Genomic DNA, 19914 nt, shown 5'->3' with positions numbered 1-19914 from the left:
TTTACGAGTTATTTTCGTTTGAATATAAAGAAAATAAATAAATAATACCGAATTTTGGGATTTAAGGGCGCCATATTTAAAATATGGCGTTGCTATTGCAGCAAATTGTTCTAAAATGGAATGTTTGATGTGTTATTTACATATTTGCACAACTTTCAAGGTTTTAGTATAAAAGTTGTAGAAGTTATAGCACTTTAAAGCCAGAGAGACAACTGTCACTGGCGGCCATTTTGTTTGCCCCCCTCCCGGTCCCCTGCCACGGTTTTCGGCTTGCCACCTGGTACCACATGATTGGGTACCTCCTAATGAAGATATTCCACCTACCCGCAACATCCCTTCATTCAAAATCCCACGGACTAGGAAATATTGACATATGCTCCTGGACTAACCTTTTCAGGACTAATGTGTCCTGGACTGAGCCAGCAGTTTAACCTCCGAAGCTCGGCTCCTAATTAACCTAGAGAGATGATTTATGTGTCTATCACTTCAGGAAATGGTGAGGGAGACCCGGGTTCGATTCCCGACGGGAGTTCATGTGGTTCGGATTCCACGTTAATAAGTAGGTTCACGTCTTTTCATATAGCCTCGCTGCTGAACGGGACGTTAAAATCAAAATCCACTGAACTCTCTTTAGGAAAGATGAAATTTTCCAACGTGCCCATTTCAGCCACATCGGGGTCCCGCAGAGGAAAGGTAGGGGGAAATTTTATGTTTCTAGTTCCTCCTAGAGATGGGCATGAGCGAGTTCTTTGATACTCGACTCGACTCGAAACAGACATCTTTGAGTTCGAATCGAGAACTCGACTCGAAAAATTTCCTCCAACTCGACTCGAATTCAGATCGAGTTTCGAGTTGAAGCGAGTCAAAACAAGCCAAATCCTGTGAATATTTTCAAATACTCTCTACAAATATCCTACATATACAATGTAATTATCAATGATACTACTACTACTACTACTACTACTACTACTTATTATTATTATTATTATTATTATTATTATTATTATTATTATTATTATTATTATTATTATTATTATTATTATTATTATTATTATTATTATTATAACGACACAGTGACATGAAAGATAGGTGCTTTGTATCTGAATAGTAAAAACTTGTTGACTGCCGACCTCGGTAGTTGTGAAGTCTAGAAGGCAAGGACATCCTTCAGGAGGTTCTGGGATTGAATTCCGGAGGAAGAAGTATTCGGGCTCGAGCCAAACATTGTTAAAAGTTATAGGGTGCCGGCCAAACATGTTCAAAATTGCTTGGCCCGATGGCCAATGTCTCGACCAGCTCGGCTTACAGGTCATTCACTGTCGAGCCCAAGAGACAAGTGAGCCGAGCCAACAACAGCTCACTCAACCGAGCTGCCTCGAGCCAAGCAGATCTCATCCAAATCGAGTCGGCTCGAGCCATCCGCTCAGTTGAGCCGAAACGAACTAAGCTCGTTAAAAAAATCTGTCGTCGTCTCACTATCGAGATGAGACGAGATACGAGGAGTGTCCCCTCTCGTGAGTAACACTAAAAGTATTCCACATTAATTCTTACATTTCTCATGGCTTTCGCTTTCCAGTTTAATTAAGCCATGATTTCAAAACGAGTTAAAACGAGCTGGAGGAGCGAGCTATTTATCAAACTCGACTCGACTCGAAACTCGACCTAAAAACAGTGACTTGGCTCAGAACTCGACATGAGAAAATTACTTTTGACTTGACTCGAAACTCGACTCAAATTCGAGTCGAGTTTTAGCTCGACTCGTGCTTCACAGAAATATAAGCCGAACCTCGTTAGAAATCTTAGGGGACACAGATTCCAATGAGGTAACTTTTGTGCCCCCGTATCCAATCCTTAAAAAAAAGAAGAAATTCAAAAAAGTCGGGAGAAATACAATTTTTGGAAGTTTATGGTGGTATGACAACACTGAACACTGTTACTTTTCGTACGGAAGGAGGCCACAAAAGTTACCTCGTTAGACTCTGCCTCACTTGAGCTTTCCAATGAAGTATGGCTCATATCCCTGTGACAATTAGAGGCATCGCAAGGGCCGCCAACATCAAAGTAGACAACAGTCCATCGAAAAATATACAGGATGGTTCATGTAAGTGCGAAGTTTTGAATTTTTTGCTCCGTTGTTATACGTCCTTCATTTTTTTGTAGAATGGTCACCAATATCTCGCGTACGCAAGAGTACGATAAATATCAGTGTTGCCATAGTCTCTCAAACTTCGAAAAACTGTATTTTTTTAAATTTTTATTTTCTTCTTCTTTTACGGGTTGGGCACGATTGGGCACAAGGGTCACAAACGTTACCTCGTTGAAATCTGTATCCCATAAGATTTCCAACGAGGTATGACTTACCTCGTTGACAATTAGGAATGTCGCTTGGGCTGACAACGTCAGATTAGACTAAAATGTATTTCGAAAAATATGTACAGGGTGATTCTCGTAGGTTCGAAAATTGGTATTGAACTTTCGCTCTTCATTTTTTACATGATTGTACACAATGTCTGGCGTACAAGTGAAAATATTTTTTCCTGTGTACAAGTGACAGAGTTGATAGCCTCCAAACTTCCAAAAACAAAATATTTCTCATTTTTTTAATAAAAAATCTCTTTCTTCTACGGGTTTGGCACCGGAGGCACAAAAGCTTGCTTCTTAGAATCTGTGTTCCATAAGGTTTACAACAAGGCCTAGTTTATGCCCCTGTGACAAATACAAGGGATACCTGGGCCGCCAACGTAAAGGTCTCCGGTTTTCTTGAAATCCCTGTCGGTCCTTAAAAGGTTAAAATGTCGTATTACAAGAATAGTTTGTACAATATCATATTACAAGGATAGTTTGAAAAATATCGTATTACAACGATAGTTTCTAAAATATCGTTAGGGATGCATTCGAGTCGAGTCGAGTCGAGATTTAAGCCTGTCTCGACTCGTCTCGAGAAAATGTTGTCTCGACTCGTGTCTCGACTCGAAAATATGTTTCTGTCTCGACTCGTGTCTCGACTCGACAGTCTCTGTCTCGACTCGACTCGAATTCGAGTCGAGACGTCTCGAAATTCGAGTCGAGACAAAATGTACGAGTTAAAATATACGCACACATCAGCCAGACCATCATGACTACCTACCTAATTGTTAGTATGTCGACTTTTGGCATGGATAAAAACGGCGACACGTCTTGGCATACACGCAATGATCCTTGATAGGTCGCTGGAGAGAGCTGGCACCACATGTGTTCACTCAGGTCACCTAATTCCCGTAAATTCCGGGAAGGGGGGCGATGTGTTCTGACGTCACGTTCAATCACATCCCACAAGGGACATCACTCAAATGTCCGGCTCCAATTTCAATGAAATTTTTTTTTGCTGATAGAAGGCATGTATGCATCATTACTTGTGATGACAAATTTTTGCCATGGTGTATGTTTTCTATTTTTTTTTTTTTAAATAACTTTTAAGAGTTGTGATGTGGTTATAAGAGATTACTACAGAAGTCCCTTACTACCCTTTGTAAACGGAGCGTTAATGAAGAAAAGTGAAGAAAAACCATGTGGATACATATAAGTCCTGGGGGGAAGTCGTATGGTAGATATGACCTTCATGGCAGCCATCTTGAAATCCGCCATTTTGAATTAAGGTCAAGTTTTCAAAATGGGAATAGGGAAATATGATACATAATTTCGGGCTAGAATTTAATTAGAAAAATAATGGTGAGGTTAGTTTTAAGATACACCCATTTGGGGGAAAGTTACAGGCATATTAATTGTTTTTACTTACTGTGTGCGTAAGTCTCTTCTTACTTTCGTCTCAAGACCTGTAAATCGATCGCAACGGCAGAGCCCGGTTTCGCACTAGTGTTTAGAAATCTTTAAACTCACTTGAGGCAATATTTGTGGATTATTGCCTCACACACACACACACACACACAGAATCAGAGTCCTCACACACCAAGGGTGAGAGCTGTGCCACTGAGTCACAGCGGCCACAGGGCTAGGTCGAGTCCACTTTACGTTCATAGTTTCTTAGTACATAAATATTACGATTATGAAATAGATTTTCCTTAATGAGCTGCATAAAAACAAAAGCTTTCGAAATGCATTAAACAATTAGCTCGATTTGAGTGTGAACTTAAAGTTATATCAGAGTGCAAATACGGATACGCACCAAAGCTCGAAAACTTAATACACTATTTCTCCTATATAGTCAGCATGTATCAAGCAATCGTTCAGCTTTCATTTGAGAGGATGGAAATCGAAGGCCCCTGAACAACTATGTTACTAATGTGCGGAATGTATTTATCTTACAGTGAACTGCTTTGATGCCAAGTGGCCTAACTCCAAAATTGAAATTTTCCAGGAGTGAAAGTTGAAGTTCAATATCTCATGAACAATCCATATTTCTTTTATGTTGGGAACCAAAACCATAACTACTGTATGTAGTTCATTGTTTTATAACTTAGTGTTTACAAAAATCCTTTTAAAAAATACCTATTCATAGAAGTGAATGGTACTTATCTGTACTAGTTCTTGGCATCCAAGCAGTCCATTTATTGTATTACTAGCTTAATGTACCCATTCTTCGCATGGGGGTTGTATTTGGAAGTCAACACCTGTGGAAGTATCACCATTCATTTCAGTGACCGCGAAAACTATGGATTTGACACTAGTATCAATCAATATGGGCTATTTATACGTGTTCCTCACCCGCTGACACCCGGCCCGCATACAGTAGTAGCTGAATTTGCAAGTCACGGCTGATGAAAGTGTCACCATTGATCTCAGCGACCGTGAAAACTATGGATTTGACACTAATGTCGATCAATTTGGATTACTTTTACTACATGTCTCGCTTACGCCCCCCTGACACCCCCTGGTTCCAATTTTGACAAAAACGCTTCGTCTTAGACTGGGACCTGGACCAAGCTATCCGTGACCAAAATTTGGTAACTCTCGGTCAACTTGTCTGGTCCCCAGGTCGGTCCCAGTAAACGTCCCCCCCGAGACCCCCCTGGTTCGAAATAAAAAAAAAAACGCTTCGTCTTGATCTGGGGCCTGGACTAAGGTACCCGTGACCAAATTTTGGGAACTCTCGGTTCACTCGTCTGGTTCCCAGGTCGCACACAGACAGACAGACAAACACACAAACAAACTCTTTATTTTATTTATATTAGATAAGATATACTATGTAAAATAGTCTCGTATCATAATATGTGATGTACAACAAATGTTACATTATATATATCCGTAGTTCGTGATATGCTGCAACATATTAAAGCCTCAGAATAGTTGGGCAAGCGAATAATCCAGAAGTTACGTAACCCTATTGCGTTCATGGGAACGAAAACACAATAATTATAACTATGCTAAATTACTATAGACTACCAACTGCTCATTCAGAGAATTTATGAAGTTCACTTTATCGCAATAGTTTTATACAAACTAGATTTAGACTACGGATAATAGTTTTATACAAACTACATAATCAATTATTATTATTATTATCATTATATTTGCAGTACAACCAAATACAACGACATTAACTATTAGTTCTAATTAACTGAATTGAGCTGAAAATTAAATCTTGATCTTTAAAGATTAACTATTAATTTTATGCGTTCTGTACCTTTCTGAAGGAATAAAAGCTGGAATTGGTTTCAAGGCTGTTTCTGAGTGAATACTTTCTTCAAAATAATATTAAAAATTATAGAAAGATTTTCGAGACATTCGAGTCGAGTCGAGATTTTTAAGAGCCGTCTCGACTCGACTCGTGTCTCGACTCGAAAATTCGAGTCGAGAAATACGTTTGTCTCGACTCGTCTCGAATTTTACAAAGTGTGTCTCGACTCGAATCTCGACTCGAATTCGAGTCGAGTCGAGTCGAGATTCGAGACATGTCTCGACTCGAGCGCATCCCTAAATATCGTATTACAACGATAGTTTCTAAAATATCGTATTACATGGATGATTTGTAAAATATCGTATTACAACGATAGTTTGTAAAATATCATATTACAATTATAGTTTGTAAAGTATCGTATTACTACGATAGTTTATAAAATATTGTATTAGAAGGATAGTTTGTAAAATATCGTATTACATGGATGGTTTGTAAAATATCGTATTACAACGATAGTTTGTAAAATATCATATTACAATTATAGTTTGTAAAGTATCGTATTACTACGATAGTTTGTAAAATATTGTATTACAAGGATAGTTTGCTAAAATATGGTATTGCAAGGATTGTTTGTAAAATATCGTATTACAACGATAGTTTGTAAAATATCATATTACAATTATAGTTTGTAAAATATCGTATTACTACGATAATTTCTAAAATATTGTATTACAAGGATAGTTTGTAAAATATCGTATTGCAAGGATTGTTTGTAAAATATCGTATTACAAAGATAGTTTCTAAATTTTGTCTTACAAGGGTAGTGTGTAAAATATCGTATTACAAGAATAGAATTTTATCGTATGTAGTCGATTAAACTCGTCCAATCTTGAAAGGGACACGGTGGCTGAGTGGTGGAACTCCTATTTCACATGCGTGAGGTCCTTGGTTCGATCCCGGGCCAAGTAAGTTTGTAGTGGACAACATCGTGTCCGTGGGTTTTCTCAGAGTACTTCCGTTTCATTCCACATGCTACTTCCACCGATCATTCCATCATCATTCACTTGCCTTAATCTTCGTCTCCTTTTGCCCTAAGGGCATAATCATGGGACGTTAAACTAAAATTTTCGTCCGATCTTTACCAACTTTGGTATACTGCTACATAGAGCAAGATCTGCATTTGAAATATTATGGTGAGAAGATCTTTGGTTCTCGAGTTATGGCCATCAAAATTAGTGTCTGACTCAAATTTTAGCCAATAGCGTCATTATCATAGGTATTTTTCCATTATTGAAAGGTCACTTGCCGCAACTGAGAAGCTACGTGCTCTGCGGTCTGTAACGGATCTTTTCGTCTTCGCGTAGTTTTTTTCTGTTTTTGATATCTTTCTTTCCTGCCACCATATACACTGGCACATCCCTTATAATATAATTCTTTGTCAGTCAGTTTTCTCTTTCTCTTTTCAATTAATCTAAAAATTTTCTTTTCTTCACCATTTCTAACAGCCCCTTACTCGTTTTCAACTGGACTTAGCTAACTCTCTCCGTTCTTCTTTACACTCACATTTCGAAAGATTTTCATCACTTGTGTAACGTTCATGTTTTCGCTTCATACAATATAATACTGCACACGAAGCATTTTATTAGTCTTTTTCTCTCGGCTCGGATGTACTGACACACACACAGACAGGGTAAATACATAAACGAGTTCTTTCTCTTCTGAACGGACGTACTGATACATAGACGGACAGGGTGAATTTCTAAAGGAGTTCTTTCTCTCCTGGACGGACGTACTGATACACAGACGGACAGGGTGAATATCTAAAAGGAGTTCTTTCTCTCCTGGACGGACGTACTGATACACAGACGAACAGGTTCTTTCTCTGCTGGACGGACGTATGATACACAGACAGACAGGGTGAATATCTAAAGGAGTTCTTTCTCTCCTGAACGGACGTACTGATACATAGACGGACAGGGTGAATATCTAAAGGAGTTCTTTCTCTCCTGGACGGACGTACTGATACATAGACGGACAGGGTGAATATCTAAAGGAGTTCTGATAAACCAAACTCATTTAATAAAGGTAAAACTCTCATTTCAATATACATACTTTCTACTTTAGTATGATTTGGAATGTCAAAACTGTAATAGAAATTTAAGAACTTTTATCGTTTACTGTACGTCTTGTTAAAGTTAGCAATAGAACACTGAACTTTAGAATTCCCCGTTCATAAACAAATGAATTCCTAAGAAATGCCGCAAGCATGTCTTCGTAATTACAACCTCTGCATTTACATAGAACTGAAGAAATTATCAATTAACATTTTAGTGATGAATCATACAACGCCAACTGCTTACAAATGTAAGCACATTTCCTTTACATAAAGCATGTATACCAATAATACAACGCGAACACATTTAAAAACAATGGCTGGGTTTTCCAGAATAAAAAATATGTATACAGTATATGTGTATATACTAGTATATCCCAGAATTATCTGCAACAAATGAGGTTTTGTAGGACAATAGAAATCTGAATTGATTTTCTTAAGCCTTTTCACAGGGAAAAAAAATATAAAACATAATTATCTGATTGCAGAAAAACTTACTTTCATAGCTTGCTTTTTCTTCAGTTGAGCCTCACTCGGGCTTACCACACTCTTGCTAACTAATTTCGATTAGAGTTACTCTGTTTCAGATTTGTAATCTTCAATGCGGCTCATTTTACTAGGATATTTCCATGGGGGCAAAGGGGGCAGTTGCCACCCCACTTTTTTGAAGTAACACATTAATGTATATAGTTTCATTTGGAAATGTAAAGTTTTTGTATGTATTACTGTTTCATCGGAAAAAATTGTGCCATATAGTATTTGCCGTTGCATGACTACGTATTGGTTGCCTTCCGTGAAGTTAAGAAAGCTACAGGAATTGCGTTTTAATTGTCACGGAAAATAACCCCAAAATTAACCTATTGGAGCACAACAATTCCAGCATATTTTCAATTTAGGGGTATAGAAGCAAAAATTGCTAAATCCATTTTTCAATTTTGTCAGGAAACGAAGGAAAAGTAACGCCCTTATGTTTCAGAATTATTGAACATTTTCTTTTGTTTAGTGGTCACTACTTAATACAAATAAGTGAAATCAACCACTAAACAAAAAAAGTTGTTCAACAATTGTGAAAACATGAAGGCGACACTTTTTGTTCGTTCCCTGACAAAATTAAAAAATGGATTTACCCCCTTCTTACAAGGGCTCGATATGGTAGTCAGCCGCTTTGAAACTAATTGAGAGAACATTTCTCAAAAAAGGAACTATTTCATAAGTTATTCTTTAATTGCACAAAAATTGACAGTTCCTAAAATGACTTTTCTTCTTTCTAAAGTAATGAATATTGATTTAAAAGAGCGTATTAAGAAACAGCTTCTACCTTTTTCATTGTTTTGTAGTGTAATATACGAGTGAAATGGTGTGTTTAGGGGTGTACGAGTGTAGTATATACAATTAAATTTAGTGAATTCAACATAATTCTAGCTTTTAGGATTATTTTGTATAAGTGGAGTGTGAAGTGATTTCAAATATTGTGTTTTGATATGTTCCAAGAAAGTTAAAACTACCCCTAATGGCAACAAACACGTTTTGGGAAGCTGCAAAAGCAAATATTTCTTTAAATGTGGTAGCATATGTTTGTAGTATTTACTGTCTTTCATTTTCTAAGAGTAATAACATATATTTAATAGCATTTGTGGAATTAAAAATTAAGTTGCTCATTAATACCCGGTTTCAACATAACTTCTACAAAACAAGACTCCTATTCATTGCTACGATTAATACAAGTAGTATTATCCTTTCTATTTATTTGATTTGTAAATTTGTTATTAAATAATCTGATTACACAATTTCCCAGACAGAATTTTAAGATGTTCATGAGCAAGGAATCAAATCTCTTCTTACACTTTCGTTGTTTTAAGAGTACAAAGGGCTAGTATCTATCTCCGTTGCTTTTGTCAATTTACTTAATAAAATGTGAAATACGATATACAGCGTTTTAACCGAAAAAGATAGTATCCTATTAGTTATACAACCTCTCGTCAAACAAAGTGTTAGAAACACCCAGGGAAACTAAGATTGATATACAAATATTCAGATCATGTCTTGCCCCCCCCCCACTTTTAACGTCCAATCGCCGCCACTGGATATTTCCAAAAGTTTCTAAAGCTGATACTGAAATATCGCGTCACTGGTAACAAGCCCACTGAAATATCACGACACTGGTAATAATGTTACTGAAATATCGCGCCACTGGTAATAAGCCCACTGAAATATCACGACACTGGAATAAGTTACTGAAATATCGCGCCATTGGTAATAAGCTCATAAAAATCTCGCGCCACTTTAATAAGCCCTGTGAATAATAGCGCCACTGGTAATAAGTCCATTGAAATATCGTGCCACTGGTAATAAGTCCACTGAAATACCATGCCACTGGTAATAAGCCCGTTGAGATATCGCACCACTGGTAATATGGCCAATAAAATATCGTGATATTGGTAATAAGCCCATTGAAATATCGCGCCACTGGTAATAAGCCCACTGAAATATCGCGCCACTAGTAATACGTCCTTCATTATACATAGTGCCATCTATGAGGGAATTAATGTATTATTTTCAAATGTCTAACTGCGTCAGATGGTTGGAAGGACTAATAAGTTGTTGCTATGCATTGAGCTCGCCTACTGCATGACAATGCTTTAATCCACGCTGCTGTTGTTGACAAGGCTACAGTGCTAAATTTGGGCTGTATAGTGGATGTTGAATCTCTTCGAAGCTACAATATTTCAGTAACTTAATACAAAAAACTAAACGTGATTTTCTCAAAAACGAGTCAAGTAATTTTGTTCGAATTTCATAAATACCTATTTAATTATTGTCACTTCTAACAATACAGTGCATTGTTAAATTGAGCGATCCTCTTTTACTTTTTTTTCTGTTTTTCTCTCTCTAACTTCAACTCCGAATTATACAAGCAAGCCACATATTACCATAATGTCAAGCAACACACATTTTACGCTTTTACAAAATTCGGAGTATTCTTACCAAGTTCTCAGGGAAATAACTTATTTACGATCAGAGTGTAATTCAATCCCTCGTTTTTTTTCTTTTTCTTTTTTTTTATTTATTTGAGCTCTACCAGTAAAGACGATTGTGAATCCTAAGAAAAAAAAACAAGGAAATCATGAAACATATTTTTTACATTGGGGAGGGAGGGAGAAAAATTTACTCTCTCGCTCTCGTTGTCGATTGATTTCTAATCCAAGTAGTGAAGATGATTGTGAAGCCTCAAAAGAAATACGCACGACGTTGAATCAATTTTTTTTTTTTAACGATAGTTATCGTGGAACATATATTTCTAAGAGAAGTAAATTGGTCGCTCATTCTAGACGGTTTTTTTCTAATTCCGAGCATTGAGGAGTTTGGGAAACCTTCAAAGAAACTGTTCATATATTGTAACAAAATCCAACAATTTTTATGAAAGTTATCACGGGAATTTTAAAAAAATCTAGAGAAGTATTCCAACTGGTGGTGGGCACAAAACCGGTATTTCGGTTTCCGATTTCGAAATTTAAAAAAAAAATCGGTTTTGAATTTTTCAGAAAACCGATCTCTCGCCGAAACCGTTTCGGTTTTCTTCAAAATCTTTCCAGTTTTTCATCGAAACCAGTTTCAGTTTTTGCAGAACTGGTTCTGTTCTATTTCTGAGCTGAATAGTGTTTCGTTTGTTCTCCGGAAACAGATTCCGTTTCCATAGAAATAGTTTTTTTTTTTTTTTCAAAATAGTTTTGGGTGTTTAGTTTTCATTGTAAACTGAACCGGTTATTTGAGAAAACCGAACCGGTTTCGGAGAAAACCGAAATGTCGTTTTTTAGATTTTGATTTTTCTAGAAACGGGTTTCCGGTTTTTATAAAAACTAGTTTTGCCCATCCCTAATTCCACCCTTTGCTCTTCTGTGATCTTAGGTCCCTCCACATGATATGACTCGGAGAACTCAAATAAAATATTTTGCATATGGCATCAAAATCAACAAATATTTTTAAAATAAAAATTTCGTGGAATATAGTTCTTAAACTTGAAAAGAAGAGATTAACCATTTCATATTATTTTTTCTGTTAAAAAATTGAAGAGGTGGATTCCAAAAGATCCTAAATCGATTTTTGTTAATTTTGAGATATTTGTTCTATTAAGTTCCATTTAAGTATCTTCGTATGTTGAACAGGGTTTCATGCCAGAATTACATAAATCAAATTAGTTGTAGGCAAAAGAAAACTGCATTGTTTTTCAAAATGTCTTTAGTCAGCAGCATTCTCTGAAATTATTTTCTGACTTTTGCCTATAAACACTTAAAAAGTTCATGCTATAGATGATAATTTCACCGTTATCTTACGAAACGTAGGCAATTACAATTGTTTTTTACGTAGATTACTTTTATTTTACGGAAATAGAATGATGGAAACGCACACAAAATATCGTCTCCTGAAAAACTTACTTTTTTGACTTAGGCTCTTTTGGAATTGAGCTCTTCAATCGAAGCAAAAGGAAAAAGAGGGAGAAGAAGAAGGTACCAACTGATAAGTAATATTAAAGACAGCGATTCTGGGATCAAGAGAAAAAGTTGGTGGAAAACTATAGTACAAGGAAAATTCTTAATTTCAGCAAACCAGTGATGGTCAGTGCTGGAAGTGGAAAATCTGAGGAAATTGTATGTTTCAGTATCAAAGCAAATATACACCCTTGCTATTACGAGACGTGAAGAAGCAATCAGAAGTTCGGGTATGCTGATCATAATTCTCCTGAGGTGAGGGTATGCCGTATCCCACATAACCCTCACCTAGTTCGAGTATCAGTGGTGGCAAAATAAAATCTCTTTGGTACTTATTTTGTCCTCCCTTTATGTATATTTCCGCGTTAGAATTTCTTTTAAAATAAAAATTTTAAAAAGATAGAAAGCGAGTACAGGTATTAACTGATCGTAAATTCTCTCGCTATTTTTTTTTTTTTTTTTTTTTTCAATCAACATCTGCCTAGAAATTCCTTTCCTAAACTCCCAAAGTTTGGTTCCCAAGTACATGTAGGTAGGAAATAGCATGAATAACAGAATTCGTTGATTACTGCTTTTGTATGAAAAGCTTGTCTCTATTATGACCATTTTTTTTTCCTTGTTGCTATCTCCTACGGTCTGCAGATCCACGTTTTCCCTCGAGCGGAGGGTTTATTCAACGCCAGAAGGCGTGATGTGCGGGGGCAGCCACTTCCGGCGAGCAGCCCCACACCCACCTGACACTAACCTTCAGAGGTCACAACCTTCTTCTTCAAGGTCCTACGTCGCTTTACAAGAATCTTCCATCATTTACATTTTTAAAAAATCAACAACAAAATCTAATACTATTATTCTTAATTCTCAATCCTTGTGGAAAGCTGACTTTTGGTTGCATACGTATATCGGTTCGGTGGATGTCAATGGTGTTATTTAGGGAGAGTAGTGGGCATTTGCTCCACCGCTCTTGTGTTTTTAAAGCACGTGCGTCTTAATAAATGATATACCAATATACTTATTTTTTTAACAAAAAAACTGAAACTTTTACGTCAGTGTACAATTTTGCCCCCCTCCCCCTGGCAAAACCTGAAATGAAGCTACCTCTTGGAATTAATCTTATTTTAGTTGAAGTATTACGTCCTTTATCAATAGGTCTTCTTATCAATACTTATTATCAATACAATCATTACCTAACAGAATATAATAAGCCTTTAGAACTAAATAGAAATGGTGATAAAATTCCCTTGCACATTTATTTGTCAAGGAAAGATACACTGAAGAAAAAAGGAGTCGGCCAGGAATACCAAATTTGTTGGTCAGGGCATTTGGTCAATTTATTTGGTTAATTTAACCAAAATTTGGTTATTTATACCAAACCTATTAGATCGTGAACATTATGGGACTTATGCAGAGTCATTTTGACGTCTGATTAGCGTCATACTAAACGCCTGACTACTGCAAGAAACATATGGTAGTCGAACTCTTTAGTATGGCATTAATCACGCGTCAGAACGACTGCATAAGACCTAATATTTTTTGGTCAGAATATTTGGTTGATTAATTTTGTTATGCGAACCAAATTTTAAGTGATTTGGTAAAGATTTAATTTTCCTGACCAAAATCTTTAGTTACAAGGTCACGTGAATCTACTGGCATTCTGGGTAAACATTGCGGTTATGAAACTGTGGATCGCGGTTTGAGCGTATAAAAGTGGGTGTTTTTACTGGAAAAAGAGAACACTTTTAACTAATAATCACAATTTTACAGCGCTTGGAATTCCAAGGACGTGTGTGAAATAGACTTTTGTGTGCACTATCAAACTTTTAATACCGAAGGCATAGTAATGTGAAGTGTCAAAGTAATTGTCACTTGCCAGCCACACAATGGATCTCTACATGTGCAACACATTAGGAAGCTCCGATTTACCGCAGCTAATCGATGCGTTTCGAGGTAAGCTTATTTTCGTATATATGACTTTACTATTAGTTAATGTGTATTAGTTATTTTATTGGCTGTAAATTTGGAGTAACAAATACGTCCTGGCTAAACTTTACAATATACGCTCCAGCTGCGCATCGATATGTATTACCGCTTTAAAAGGGTGTAGTATTTACAATCAAATTATTTCGTTTCAAGAACCAAACCTGGATAATTTTAACCAAATGTTTGGTATTCCCAACCAAATCCTATTTATTTGGACATTATTTGGTCAAAATTACCAAATGCATATTTGGCACTGGCAACCAAATACTAGGTTCCTGCAACCAAACAAATCGTAACCAAATGATTTCGTGCTGGTGACCAAACGTTTGGTTGGCGCTATATTGACCAAACGATTTGATCAGCAGCACCTATTGTTTGGTCAATCTGACCAAAACCTTTTTTTTTTTTTTTAAGTGTAAGCTTGGAATTTTTTATGTTCATAAATATTGTATATAGTATAATTTGAATTTTCGTTATTAAATAAAACGTTATTATTAACGTTTAACAGAGAAGAAATGTCCAAAGGTGAAACATATTTCAAGTGGTAGTTCTTATTTGAGGCGAACAAATTCAAAAACGTGTGTAATTTCACATGCGTATAATTTTAGAGAGGGTACAGGAAACAGATAAAAAAAAAGAAAGAAAATAGAAAAGAAAAGAAAGCAAAAACGCAGAGAGGGAAAGAGATACAGAATCAGTATGAGGCCATATAGCCACGTTAAATGAATTTTGTAGCTGTCATTAAAAAAAAAAAAAAAAAAAAAACTTGCAACCCGATCTTTCTATTTATTCTTTACATGTTAGAACTTCTTGAAAGCAAGAAAGGTTTCTCCACACATGCAGCACTGCACTCTAGTGGACAAACAGTGAACCTCCTCATTAAAAACGTGTATTTTGGCGCACTTCCCTCCCTATCTAAAAGAGTCCGTTGTTTCGGAAGCGGCAAAACTGTTTTTTTCCTTTATGTCAGCGGGAGGGCGATAGCAGGTAGCAAGCAAGACGTACCAGAATGTTGCATACTGTTCAACTCCTTGCAAGATGGAAAAAAATGTTTTATGGCCCTCTCAAGACTGTGTGTACATGGTGAAATATGTTAGGGTTTCATTTTTTTTTTTTTTTTTTTTTTTATGGCAGCTACAAGTTCTTCTAACGTGGCAACTCAAGGATGGCCACAAAGTTCCGGTTCCTGCGGAACCGGTTCTCAGAGATCCGTTTTTCAGAACCGGTTCCGGACCTGGATCCGAAAAGCCGGTTCCAGAACCGGATCTTGGGAACCGGTTCCAGACCTGGATCCGAAGAGCCGGTTCCAGACCTGGATCCGAAAAACCGGTTCTGGAACAGGATCTTCTTGAACCGGATCCGTTCAGACCCGAAAACCGGTTCCACCAGGAACCGGTTCTGGCCATCCCTACTTTAAATAGGTCTATACATAGTACATATGCAACACAAAATCGCTTTGTGTAAACTACGATCAACTTACTTCATCCAGTATGTAAGGTCGTCCACGATAAACATTGTAATTGATATCGTAATAAATTTCGGTTAATCTAGTTCCTCAACATACCTAGTGATGCTTGACTTCGATAACCTCGAGGGTATCCTGGCTAGTACCAGGGGCGTACGGGGTGGGGCCTGGAGGTCCGTACCCCCTTCTCCCGAAATTCCGACTTTTTTTTGTAAATGTAGTCTACTTTTAGGGACAATATTAGAAATTTTCATATAATTTAGCCTCAAATTGTATTTGGATCCCCCAAAACGCTTTAGACCCCTCCCGAAATAAATTCCTGCGTACGTCCCTGGCTAGTACGTTAACTCACATTGTTTATAATACTGTAAAATGAAACGAAATGGAATTTATTACTTTACGTCCAACGTTTCTGCCCTGAAGGCCAAAAAAAGGCGAATGTTTAATGAAAGTGAATGATTATGAAAGAACTGATCAAATGAGGAAGAACTCCGGAAAGACCCTCGAACAGAAGGCTGTCCAGCACAAACTCACGTGGCATGGGTTCGAACCAGGGACCCCTCGCACCACAGATGAACACACTACCACTGCGCCTCCGCAATCCTAATATAACATTATAATTATTGTTGCATTTTATTCACTTGTTTCTAACATATACTCAAAGAATCATCATCTTGAGTTTCTGCAAAAACATGTAGTTTATATATATCTATGATAAAACAAAAGTATTGTCTGCTGTTTTTAACATTAATCCAAGGCAGGCGCGAAATCAAAAATTTTTGTTTGGAGGGGTCCCAGCTCTGGGGGGTTCCAATACTGCAAACAACTACGTCTATGTAGTATTGAACGGGTTTTATTCCATACTCGAAAAGACGATAAGTAATTGTAAAATACTTCCACCTATATTTTCAGAAAGAAATGATAGAACTAAATTGTTTTCAGTTTAACGTCCCACAATTATTGCCCTTTAAGCTAAAGGAGACAATGATTAAGGCAAGTGAATGATGATAAAAGAATTTGTAGAATGAGAAAGTGGGAGGAAACGGAGATAACCCACGGACACGATATTGTCCACCACAAACTTACTTTTGCGGGGATCGAACCAGGGATACCACACACCAGCAGTAGGGGTGCTCTACCACTGAGCGATCGTGCACCCCTAGATTGTTTCTACAAGAGAAAAAAATACAAATGACGTATAAGATCAAATTTTCATGCTGCATCTATCATTTCCCTGTTAAGCAATTATAGCTTTATTAAGAATGTATATAAATATATGTTGAGATAGGAAGTTTTTTGTGGGTGGTCTGCACCCGGTGGACCCCCCTCCTTCCTGTAGGTGCGCCCTTGATACATCGAGGACAAGTAAGACATTAAAGATAGAAAAACACTGTCTACAAACACGCACAAACCAATCTCTGGGACGTATGAATAATAATAATAATAATAATAATAATAATAATAATAATAATAATAATAATAATAATAATAATAATAATAATAATAATAAATGTGCTGATCGGTCACTCAGCTTCATATTCTAACAATCTTGTTTGTCTGGATTCTCATTATACATGGGCGTCTCTGGCGGGGGGACGAGGGGGACTCGTCCCCCCCGCAATATCTTGTACTACAAAATATTCAATATTTTCTTTTAATTTTATTTATTTACTAACGATAGAATAACATATAAATAATAATTATATTTATTTGTAATATAATGTTCAGGCTGTGAAACGATTATAACAGTTATACCTTAAGGGGTCCGTGAAGGTAAGCAGAAAGATGACAAACAAAAACGAAGATAATAAGTAGGTTGGGGCTAGGTACTACCATTTAAATTACTTTCTTTGATGTCCTCCCGAAATTTTACATGCCAGAGACGCCAGTGCTAATATAATATTGTTTCCCCACATATATATAAGTGACTCTGTTTGTGACTTAATAACTGTTGAACCACCCGACCGATCTCCATCAAATCTTCAACGTAGATGAGGTTCAGGCCCAGGATGGTTTTTGTCATTTCATTTTGACGGTACAACTTAAGGAAGGGAGAAGGGGGAAGTATTTAAAAATGATCGAAAATGACCGATATTAGTGTCGAATCCACAGTTTTTCGGGGTCACTGAAATTAACAGTGACACTTTAAATTCAGCCCTTTATCTCGAAAATTAGGGTTACATGCGTAGGATCCACACTGCGTACGATCCAAACTGCGTACGATCCAAACTTAAACCGGCGTAGGATCCAAAACAGGTAAGGTCATATGATCGAACAATAAAAAAAAAAAAAACAATTATTTTATAATCACAGAATATTAAGTAATAATAATTTTTTGAAGTTATATAGGGAAAAACCGGAGTAGGATCAAAACTGTATACGACCGAAACTGCGTAGCGTCAAAACTGCGTAGGAACAAAACTGCATAGGATTCATACTGCGTAGGATCCACACTGCGTAGAATCCACACTGCGTAGGGCCCAAACAGGTTTTGAGCTGAATTTGTTGATCCTACGCAGTTTGGATCGTACGCAATGTGGATTCTACACCGCATTCCCAAAAAACGTATTCTCCCTGTGCGAAAAACGGGTATTCTGTTAGTGATATGGTAAAAATTAAAATGTAATCGATAAAAAAAGTTTCATATAACTTCATAAAGCTGTATAGAAGAGCCAGTACATTTGGTAATTGTACTTCCCTTAGATTCTACAGAATAAAATTTAAAATTTTACCCAAGTGACTTCCTTTAAGAGCTGCCATCGTGTTTCCTATCATCGTTAAGAATAAGAGTGCAGTAAACTTACGACTACGTAACAGCTACGAGGCAGATAATTTGATCCAGCAGTCTTAGTGAAATAAACAAATGAAAATCACAATTTATGACGGCAGAAGGTGGAACACACGTTTACACTAGATTTTTTTCTTTTTTTAATCTTATTTCTGAGCAAAATACACATAATAACGATCCAGTAACATTCTATTAAAACTGTTATGTTATATTTATATCCTTTTCAAAAACACTTTTATTTAAGAAAAAACTTAACATTAATTATGAAATTTGTACCTATATCTCTCAAACTAATTATTAAGCAGCCATTAAATCACATTTGTGTCTGGCGTTCGTGGAAAAAAAGATAGGAAAAAAAGAAAAACTCAGAGTGCATTCAATTTACCAGCAAATTAGCGGTTAGTTGCTGTTCGTGTTCAGAGTGTCGACATTGAAAATTCTAGGAAACTATTCAGTGTTTGCTGCACAATAAAAATAAGGAGAAAAAAAAGAAAGCACAAATTAATTGCTATATCTTTAAGAGTAATTAAGTGATAATATCCCTGAATCATGATGCTTTTGCACTATATTTCACAGTTGCTCCTAAGCGTAACTTTTAAATTAAATCATAAAATATGACACTGTATTTATTCATGTTACCAAAGTCTTTTCTGTCTACAAATGACTAGGGAAAGAAGAGACTTTATTCATAATTAAAAATTTAATTCTGTCATTTATCTGAAAAGATTTTTTTTTTTCAGTTTTATGGCCCTCAATTTAAGTGAATTGTTATGAAATAAATTGGTATTGGCGTAACTAGATTTTTCTAAGGGGTGAGAGGCAAGACCTCTTACTTCTAAAATGAAAGTAGACAGAGAGGGGAAAAAAACGTCTGTGGCGTACGTATAAATCGTACGTTACATGCGTAAATTCTGTAGTTTTTGGACTTGGCGTACAGCCCTATGTAACATCTTGCAGCAAACGTGTAACTGAAATGTATGTTTTATAATACTTTCCGTGTAAGTCTTAATGAGGATTTCACATACAGATGGACATATGCATTAACTAGACAGAAATTAAATGTGGACTAAAAACAGAAAATTCCGTATTATTATTCAATCCAAACTCTTTTGTTCTCGCAAATTTTGTCGAAAATTTTGAAGCTTAAAATAGTATGCCTGTTGTGCTGTATAGTTGCGAAACATGGTCACTTACTTTGTGGGAAGAACGCAGACTGAAAGTGTTTGAAAATTAAACCTTCTAAGGCCAATATTCGGTGTCAATGAGATACGGAAATGGGGGATGGCGGAAACTTCATAACGACAAACTGCATTATACCTCTCACCTGACATTATTAAGATCATTAAATCTAGGAGGCTCAGGTGGGCAGGTCATGTAGCTAGAATGGAAGAAAACAGGAACGCTTTCAAAGTTTTAATTGGAAACTCGATTGGAAAAAGATCATTACGAAGACCTAAGCGTAGATGGGAG

General features: G+C 36.6%; 1 long non-coding RNA gene across 1 annotated transcript in view; it reads left to right on the top strand.

Moving 5' to 3' along the window:
* Positions 1-13938: 13938 nt before the first annotated feature.
* Positions 13939-19914, top strand: part of LOC145683722 (uncharacterized) — a 255564-nt gene continuing 249588 nt past the window's right edge. The window contains exon 1 of the long non-coding RNA XR_014131172.1: positions 13939-14158. This is a non-coding gene — a long non-coding RNA (uncharacterized LOC145683722). The remainder of the gene's footprint in view (positions 14159-19914) is intronic.

This window comes from Thermobia domestica, chromosome 1 (genome assembly GCF_964235325.1).
Source record: "Thermobia domestica chromosome 1, izTheDome1.hap1.1, whole genome shotgun sequence".
In the NCBI taxonomy this organism is placed as follows: domain Eukaryota; kingdom Metazoa; phylum Arthropoda; class Insecta; order Zygentoma; family Lepismatidae; genus Thermobia; species Thermobia domestica.
This window is presented reverse-complemented; position numbering and strand designations above follow the sequence as displayed.